The following is a 10,424-nucleotide window of genomic DNA, read 5'->3' as shown; positions in this document are numbered from 1 at the left end:
ACACGGGTTCGATCCCTGGTCTGGGAAGATTCCACATGATACAGAGCAACTAGGCCTGTGTGCCACAACTACTGAGCCTGCGCTCTAGAGCCCGTGAGCCACAACTATTTTTTTTTAAATGAATTTATTTACTTATTGGCTGTTGGGTCTTCACTGCACGCAGGCTTTCTCCAGTTCCTGTGAGCGGGGGCTACTCTTGGTTGTGGTGCATGAGCTCCTCATTGCCGTGGCTTCTCTTGTTGTGGAGCACGGGCTCTAGGCACCTGGGCTTCAGTAGTTGTGGCACATGGGCTCAATAGTTGTGGCTCACAGGCTTTGAAGCACAGGATCAATTGTTGTGGTGCACAGGCTTAGTTGCTCTGTGGCATGTGGGATCTTCCTGGAGCAGGGATCGAACCCAAGTCCCCTGCATTGGCAGGCAGATTCTCAACCACTGCACCACCTAGGAAGCCCAAGCCACAACTATTGAGCCCATGTGCTGCAACTACTGAAGCCCGCATGTCTAGAACCCATGCTCCGCAACAAGAGAAGCCACCGCAATGAGGAACCCCTGCACCACACAAAGAGTAGCCCCCACTCTCTGCAACTAGAGAAAGCCTGTGTGCAGCAATGAAGACCCAATGCAGTCAATAAATAAATAAATAATATGCAGTTATGCATTATTCCTGAAAATACCTGTTGTGTGAGGTATGGGGGAAGGACAAACTAGGATGCCACATGTCCTTTAAGTTAGAAAGAGATTTGAAAATTTTCATTTTGTGTGGTTTGTGCTTTGTAACTGTTAGTGTTTAAAGGAATTAAATCTTAGAATGATTTCCTATATATACAAGATAAAGATTAGTAAGTAGTAAAACATAGTCTATATAAATTTCTCTATTTTACATAGAGATTTTAAATAAATCTGTAAGATATGAAGGGAAGTCTAACTTAAGAAGACTCACTGCCCACATATCCTGGTCCCCTCCAACGCTGTTCCTCCTGCCTCCCGCCAATACAGTTTTGAAAATTTCTTGAGCATTCTGTGTTTCTTTTAAACCAAGCAATTATGAATGCATACTTATCTTACTTAGGTTTGTCCTTATAGTGAGCAGTCAGGCTCCAGTAATTTTTTTTTTTTTAAGCTTTTTGGCCACCCCACAGCATTTGGGATTCTATCCTGACCAGGGATCGAACCCACACCCTCTACATTGGAAGCAGGGAGTCTTAACCACTGGACAGCCAGGGAACTCCCCAGACTCCACATTTGAATGCTTACAGCTTAAGCCTCACCCCACCTTCTTCCCCTTATGCACTCACCTGGAAAAGCTGATGAGGAAGCCTGGGTGGTCTCTCCTCTAGAGCAGGCAAGAGATTCCAAACACAAGCCCTGCCAGTGCGCAGGGACTCTTGCACTGGCCCCACCCCCAGCCACAATGAACACCCAGGCTAGGTTCTTGGCCTTGCTTTCTGAAGCCATTTTAGAGATGCTTGAGAGGCCAGCCCTCCCCCCTCCCCCAAGACCTCTGAGTCATAAGCTTTTTCCTACCTTCTTGGTGTGTGTGTGTGTCAGGGATGGAGAAGGGAGGCACTTTGGTATCAGCCTCAACAAGGGAATCACACCTCTGCAGGTGACAATAATTGGTGCCATGAGCAGGATATCCACACATGACCACCCCCCACTGGTGTGTCTTCTCCTGTTCTGATTTGCTCGCCTGCTCTGCTGCCTGATGGGGGCTGGCGCTGTGGGCTGCTTTTTGCTGGGGAGCTCGAGTTGTGAGATGTGTTGTCCTGTGTTGCATTTGTTGACCCCACCAGGACTCAGTTCTATGATCAGCTGACTGGTGTTGGAAGTTTCAAGAATTCTTAAGCCTTTGGGAGCCGATGTGTGGGATTGGGGCTTAAAGTAGTCCTGGGTTGATGACTGTGCCAGAGGCTGGGTTGACCCCAAAATGCTGCAGGGATGGGGGTGCAAGAAAGGAACTATACCCTGTGCAAGCGGTAACCTCATTGAACGGGTGTTTGGTGCTGAAAAAACATCATTTAAGAAAAGAAAGAGGAGAGGGGGAAATGCAGCCACTAGGTGGCAGGCTGAGCCCACATTCCTAACACCAGAAGGCTCACTAGGACTCAAATACTTTTGCTGCTGCTTCTGCTGCTCCTGCCTCTACTGCAACCAAGATCCTGACCCTTGGGGTTACCAGGGGACAACATCCATGGCATTCTTGTGGCACAGCAAACGTATCAGCTTAAACCTGACTTAAGCCTGGGTTCCTTAAACCCTATAATGCAGTTGTCATGGGTAAGACTCTTAATCTTGATGGCACTGTTTTGAGGCTCTTGAGAGGAAAAAAAATTAAAATAGCAGGAGAGAGAGGCACTCCTCCCCCAAAGTACATCCAGTGAAGAAGAAAACAAAACAGCATCGATCAGGAGGGAGGAAATAATAGATAAAATACTGAAAGGAAGGTCCATAAATTGACCCAATTAGAGATCTAAAATATACTAAAATAATTTACACAATAAAACAGATGAGGGACTTCCCTGGTGGTGCAGTGGTTAAGAATTCACCTGCCAGTGCAGGGGACACGGGTTCGTGCCCTAGGCTGGGAAGATCCCACAAATGCCTCGGAGCAACTAAGCCCCTGAGCCCTTGTGCTGCAACTACTGAAGCACGCGTGCCTAGAGCCCAAGCTCCGCAACAACAGAAGCCACGCAATGAGAAGCCTGCACACCACAATGAAGAGTAGCCGCCACTGGCAGCAACTAGAGAGAGCCCACATGCAGCAACAAAGACCCAACGCAGCCAAAAATACATATATACATAAATAAATTTAAAAATTAAAATAAAACAGATGAAAGTACACTGCTTGGCTTTTGGGTGTCTACAACATAGGTTCTGAGTTAATTTTGCTACGTGATGTAAAGTACTAATTCAGACATCTTCAAGCAGTTAAATTACACATCTACCTGAGATCCCACTAAATTCTAGCAAGATAGAGCCTCCCTGGTAGGACAGTGGTTAAGAGCCCACCTGCTGGGACTTCCCTGGTGGTGCAGTGGTTCAGAATCCACCTGGCAAGGCAGGGGACATGGGTTTGAGCCCTGCTCCAGGAAGATCTCACATGCCGAGGAGCAACTAAGTCCATGTGCCACAACTACTGAGCCTGCGCTCTACAGCCTGTGAGCCACAACTAATGAGCCCATGCTCCACAACTACTGAAGCCCATGCACCTAGAGCCCATGCTCTGTGAAAAGAGAAGCCACTGCAGTGAGAAGCCCATGCACCACAACAAAGAGTAGCCCCCACTCCCTGCAACTATAGAAAGCCCGCACAGCAATGAAGACTCAACACAGCCAATAAATAAAAATTAATTAATTAATTAAAAAAGCAAGATACCTCTGATAATCTTCGGAGCACTAATGAATATGATATAGAGGACAAATAGGACAATATTTTCTCCTTAACCATCAGAACTATGGCTGTGCCTCAATTCTCCAGGGTCACAGCACCCACTGTCCTAAAATATCCCATACTGGGCTGGGAAGCTCTGAACCAATGATTCAGGGATTAAAACTGAACAAAGGTTTTGCCACTTAAAAATTGTCTTGACAAAATGGGACCTCATAGATCTTACTCCCCACATAAGTTAGTTAATATGGCCCAATATACATTACACGGGGCCTTGATGGATTGAAAACTGTATACAAAAGCTAGTTAGTGAAGGGTTAATTATTCCCAGTCCTCCTTTTAACAGCCCAATTTATCCTATTAATAAACAAGGAAACAATGACACCTCACCGTGAATTAAGGCAAGCTCGAGACTGTGATCGCACCAAACAGAACCCTACACCCAATCCTCAATATTAGAGAAATTACTGACTCCATCTAATAAGCAATTGATAAATATCCTGCGATCACAGATTTGGCTAAGTCTGTTGTGTTCAGCGCCTGGTTCAACAGCCTCTCAGCTGTGCTTGGCTTTCACCTCTGAAGAGACGTGATGCACCTTTACTGGGTTACCCTCATGGATCATTAACAGCTCTGCCCTTCCACACACCCGTTGCAGGCAAGATCTGAACTGCATGCTGGTTTTTCCAACAACACAGGCAGGACATTACATTAATGGTATCTCCTCTCAGGACATTAAGGACATACAAATACTGAAAAGAGAAGCTCATAAATAGTGAATGGGACATGACATGCATATAATGTGAGTCCCTGACAACTCTTAAATTTCCAGAAATTATCTGACAAGCTGAGGCCGGCTCCCTCCCTGACACCATAAAGAAATGGCTGTTGTTCCCTGCAGCACCTACAACATCTACATGGTTCTTTTGATGTTCTGGAGGCAACATATTACATGTTTACAGATTTTACTTGAGCCCATTTTTGTTGTTATTTGGAAATTTGCCACCTTGTATGGGTACCCCTACCACAGAAGGCTAAAGGCTCTCTTCAATTACAAGTGGCGCTCCAGTTAGCGCCCTTAGAGAACCCTTCACTAGAGGCAGTATGTGGATAATTTGCCTCTTTGTTCTCCTTTTCAAGCCTCCTCACAGGAATGAAATGGAGCAGGACCCTATGGTCCTTGCCCCCCCACCATGTCCTCAGCCTGCCTTTCATCTGTGGAAAAAGTTTAGCCAAAGAGTAAGTTTAATCAGAGAAGTGAGAAAATGCAGAAACAAAGGAAAACAGTCAAAGAAGACCAAATAATAATAGTCTAGTCATTAAGCAGAGTCAAGGTCCCTTAATTCCTTCTCACGGTCTATAGATAATATTCTGAGCCATATCCTGTGAGCTGTCTTATAGATACTGAAACCCCCAACAGGTGGAAGAAGTTAACTACTTGGTGACCAGACTGTAGCCATGACATAAGTTGCCACAATTCTTAGAACTGGCCTCAAAGAAATGGAAACAAATCGACCCTGGAACTGAAGATTAACTGTACCTAAAACAATCAAGATGACGCTAGTTAGACCACCGATGACCAATTTCAAGATGACTGTCAGAGCTGACTGTATTGTTTCTGCATGTAGCCCCCTTCTTCTGTCTATAAAAGCTCTTGCCCCTGATTGTTGGGGCTGGGAGTCGGCCTTTGGACAGGTGTCCACCCTTCCCCCCACCCCACCTTACTGGTTGCCGGCATCCAAAATAAGGCAAACTTTCCTTTCCACCAACCTGGCCTCTTTATTGGCTTGTGAGCAATGAGCAGTCAGACCCCACTTTTGGTTACAGGAAAACAGCATCCACTTCCTGAAGCTTTTAGCCTTAAAGGAACATAAGGTCACCAAAGAAAAACTGCTGTTTGCCTGAACCCAGGTTCAATATTTAGGGCATCTGATATCAGATATTGGTTACACACTGAATCCAGATAGACTTCGTGGTTTCCTAAGTTTCATGGTATCCAAAGCAACCACCAACTGTGAGGTTTTCTCAGGCTAATGGGTTAATGCCAAAATTGGATTCCAAATTTCTCTCTTATGGCTAAATTTCTATATGCTTTACACAACAATATCAACTCTTACCCAATTATATGGAAAGAACTGGACAACAAAGCCTTCAAGGCCTTAAAGAAGGGTTTGTTAGGGACTTTCCCGGTGGTCCAGTGGTTAAGACTCTGAGCTTCCAATGCAGGTGGCAGAGGTTCAATCCCTGGTTGGGGAACTAATATCCTACATGACACGTGGTGCAGCCAAAAAAAAAATAATGTTTGATGAACCCACCTACCCATGGCATCCCAATTATCAGATTCCCTTCATCCTTTTGGTATATGAAAAGGAATGGAATGCCCCCGGGGAACTCACCCAAAAACATATGTACCACCATCAACCCATAGCATAGGGTTTTATAGCCAGCCAACTGGACCCTGTAGCATGGGGACAACCCCATTCCTCAGCTTAAAGCCACTGCAGCCACTGCCTTTTTGGTTAAGGCCATGGATAAAATTGTTGTGGGATCCCGCTTTAGCCATTTTGTACCTCATGCATTAGAAGTTCCCCTGAATTTTCATCACACTCAACATTTCTCAGACAGTTGCGTCACCTCCTAAGTCCCTTTGTTAACTGTCCCTCACGTAACTCTTTTACACTGTAATAACCTTAACCTCGCTACTCAACTCCCTTCTGTCACCGATCAAGTACTCACAACTGTTTTAATGCGGACAGACCACCTCCTGACTTGTGATGATGGGCAGGAAATTCCATTGGGTAATGCTGACATCTCATGGTTCATCAATGGTTCTTTTTTTAAAAAAATAAATTTATTTACTCATTTATTGGCTGCATTGGGTCTTCATTGCTGTGCGTGGGCTACTCTTCATTGCAGTGCACGGGTTTCGCACTGCAGTGGCTTCTCTTGTGGAGCATGGGCTCTAGGTGCACAGGCTTCAGTAGTTGCGGCACACAGGCTCAGTAGTTGTGGCTCTCAGGCTTAGCTGCTCCAAGGTATGTGGGATCTTCCTGGACCTGGGATCAAACCCATGTCCCTTGCATTGGCAGGGAGATTCTTAGATAGTTCTTATTTAAAAGGTTACAGTTACAAATACTGTGCTGGGTATGCTATTACAACTCCTTTTGATGTTGTTGAGGCAGCATCTTTACCTATACCTGCTTTGACCCAACAAGGCTGAATTACATGCTCTTACGTGGGCCTGTACATTAGCCAAGAACAAAACTGCTAGTGTTTGTACTGATAACAGATATGCTTTCCAGTAGCTCATGATTTTGGAATGTTGTAGAAGCAATGTGGCTTCCTTACTTCCAATGGAAATAAAGTTAAAAATGGCCTCTATGTTCAGGGATTACTGCATGCAATACTTCCCGCTGCTGCATTAGTTATTATTAAGATTCCGTGGCTTTTTTTTTTTTTTCTGGCTGTGCTGTGTGGCTTGTGGGATCTTAGTTCCCTGATCAGGGATCAAACCCATGCCCCCAGCAGTGGAAGTGCAGAGTCCTAACCACTGGACTGCCAGGGAATTCCCCCAAGACATTTTACACTTGACTCTCTGAAGCTAGGGAAAATCACCTTGCTGATATTTCTGCAAGGAATGCTGCCCTTAAAGGGATCTGGAGAGCCAATTGTCTGTCATAGACCAAAGGGATATTTGCCCAAATAATTTAGAAAAACTGGCTAGGGAGGCCCAATAATTGGCCTCAGAAAAGGAAAAACAAGATTGGAAATTCAACTTTTGGTTTGATAAAAAAAGAAAGCTCTTGTTTGGACCAAATACCAACCCAGTCCAACCAGAGATTCTAAAATTCCCCTCCCTACCACTATTCATGCATTAAACCACTGGTCAACTGACAAAATGATATCCTTCATCCATCAATATTGGTGGGGAAACATTAACAAGTCCACAGAAAGTGCCTACCTCATTTGTCCCACTTGTCTAAAGCATAGCCCAGTGAAGACTGTCTGTATTGCTCCTAAACATTTCAAACTGCCTAATCAACAACTTGAGCCCTAGCAAACAGATTTCATGCAACTTCCTCTGTCTAATGGATATAAATATTTTTAAGTCACAGTTTGTATGTTTTCACACTGGACTGAAGCCTTCCCTTACAGACATGCTACTGCCTCTACTGTGGCTAAAATCCTTTTGGAAAAAGCTTACCCCTACCAGGAGAACTCCTCTTGAATTTCATAGCGATTGAAGAACCCACTCTACTGGTGAAGTACTTTAACAAGTCTCTGCTGTTCAACTGGCAATAATATTACTGTGCTTACCACCCTCAATCCTCTGGTTTAGTCAAACACACTAATAGTATTATTATTTTTTTAAAGATTAGGTATCTTTATTTATTTATTGGCTGTGTTGGGTCTTCATTGCAGTGTGCAGGCTTCTTACTGCAGTGGCTTCTCTTATTGTGGAGCATGGGCTCTAGGAACATGGGCTTCAGTAGCTCTGGCATGTGGGCTCAGTAGTTGTGGCTCATGGGCTCTAGAGCACACGCTCAGTAGTTGTGGCTCACGAGCTTAGCTGCTCTGCGACGTGGGATCTTCCTGGACCAGGGCTCGAACCTGTGTCCCCTGCATTGGCAGGCAGATTCTTAACCACTGCGCCACCAGGGAAGCCCATATTATTGGTATTATTAAGACTCAATTGGCAGAATTTGTTGGGGCCCTACGAATACCTTGAGCAAATGCATTGCCATTAGTTCTTCTAAACCTCTGACCCACCCTTTTTGGAAGTTATAAACTCTCATCCTTTGAGACAGCCAAAGGATGCCCAAGGCATTTGACCTATTGCTTCTTTTGACCCATAACTGATAAAAGGAGAGATACTCCAATATCGCAAAGGCCTGTTTCTATGAAAAGCAAACATGTTTTGGTAGAAGAGTCTTTTCACAGTATACCCTTGGGAAACGAAGACCTTTAAGCATCATATCTTGCAGCCTGGAGATTCCATTTATTCAAAAACACACCTCCAGAAGAACTCTCTTCAACCTCACTGGAAACACCCCTATCGAGTACTGCTATCCAACCCTTGTGCCATCAAACTCCAAGGAATGGACGCAGGTTCACGTGACACGTCTAAAGAAAATCAAACCCTGACTGGACCTGCACATCATCTGGTGACCTGAAAGTAAAAATTTCCCAGAATTGAAGCAGGCAAGATTTGATGAGTCAGCTTTCCCAAGGTATCTGGACCAGGTCTGCTGGAAGTTTGTTGCCAAATCCTTGATGATGACATAACTCTTCAGATGATATCCAATGCTTATGATCTTAATAACACATATGGACTAGATAAAAAGTGCCTGAAGGTTCTCCCTCTTACCTCTTCTTGTTACTCAAATGTGACCTTAGTAGGTTTCTTATCTGGGCACTTTCCTTCTGACATGAGACACTATACCCAGGAAAGGTCCTTCCTGACATTGAGGGGAAAAAAGCTGCTGAAACTAGAAAATCTGATTCTTCATCATTGATACTTTCAGAGGAAGATCTTGATCAAAAGGGGAAAATGTAAAAAATTAATAAGCAGAAACCTCAGATAGAGTGGGCAGACTAAAAGGGGGAGTTCTCACATCCTGCAATGATAGTAGAGCCCAACAGGAAGAAGAAAGACACCTCTTCCTTCCTGGCAAGGACTCAGCCAATGAGAAGTCATGGACTTTGTTTACTAGAGCCCCCCCCCCCCCCCCCACCTTCCTTTTCTGCTCTATAAAAGTGTTCACTATCCCTTGCTGTGCAGGGACTTGCAATGTGACTTGCCATGTTGCAGACCATGAATTGCAATTCTCTGCGGATCCTGAATAAACTCACCTTTGCTAGAGAAATATCTTGTAGTCTCTTTGTTTCAGGTTAAGAAGGTAAAAAGATTAGGTTATTGATTTGAGATCTCTTTTGTTAACAGGCATTAATTGCTATAAAAACATTTCTATGTGCTATTTTAGATGCAAACTATAAACTTTGATTCCTTTTTTTAAAAAATATTTATTTATTTGGCTTCATTGGATTGTAGTTGCAGCATGTAGGATCCTTTGTTGTGGCATCCAGGATCTTTTGTTGCAGTGCTTGGTTGCCCCACAGTATGTGGGATCTCAGTTCCCCAATCAGGGATTGAACTCACGTCCCCTGTACTGGAAGGCAGATTCTTAAGCTTGGATCATCAAGGAAGTACCTAAACTTTGATTCCTTAGGCATGATATAATGTTCCTCATTATCTCTAATTATATATTTTTTGGTTTAAAGTCTACTTTGCTAGATATCTGTATAATCTCTCCAGTTGTGGAATCATACTCCCCTAGACCTCACTGATTCCTCCCATGGCCCCACCTTCTTAACTGAACCCTTTCTCCTTGACATCAGTGTCTAATTTGTACCTGTCAGATTTTAATTTGTGGAGATGACTGACAACACTGTTGGTGGGTGAGCTGAGTCCTGACATGAAAATGTAAATGCTTTAAATTAAATACAATAAAACATGACCAAAGACATACTGAGGGATTACACTCAGCTAAGAGTAACAGGAAACACACAGAACCTGCTGATATGAGGAAGGTCTGTTTCTACATGGAAGGACTGTGTCAGAGCAGTCACTGTACAGTGCAGTAGAGGAACAAACTCTCATGCCGTACTTTTGGACTGTACCACTGTAACTGTCATAATGGAATAAGGAGCACATAGTCAGTAGCAGTATTAACAGAACAAGGTATTTACTACACAAATTAGATCTTATGAGGTCTAGAGAACAGGGTACTCAATGTACTCAATGCTTCAGAGAATATTCTCAACCATGACAATCTAAATTTCTTGCCAGGCAGACACATGAGGGCTTGCAGGAAAATCCAAACTGTATTGGATCTTCAATGTTGAATTTGGGGACAACCGTAGAAGCCTACAGCTCAGATGAAGTGGAAGTCAAGCAGTCTGTGGTGGTTTTGAGGATATACTTGATTGATAGGGAAAATAATGTGGAAAATGGACTGGAAACAAGTGTCCACAA

This window comes from Hippopotamus amphibius, chromosome 15, assembly GCF_030028045.1.
Source record: "Hippopotamus amphibius kiboko isolate mHipAmp2 chromosome 15, mHipAmp2.hap2, whole genome shotgun sequence".
In the NCBI taxonomy this organism is placed as follows: domain Eukaryota; kingdom Metazoa; phylum Chordata; class Mammalia; order Artiodactyla; family Hippopotamidae; genus Hippopotamus; species Hippopotamus amphibius.
Note: the sequence above shows the minus strand (reverse complement) of the source record.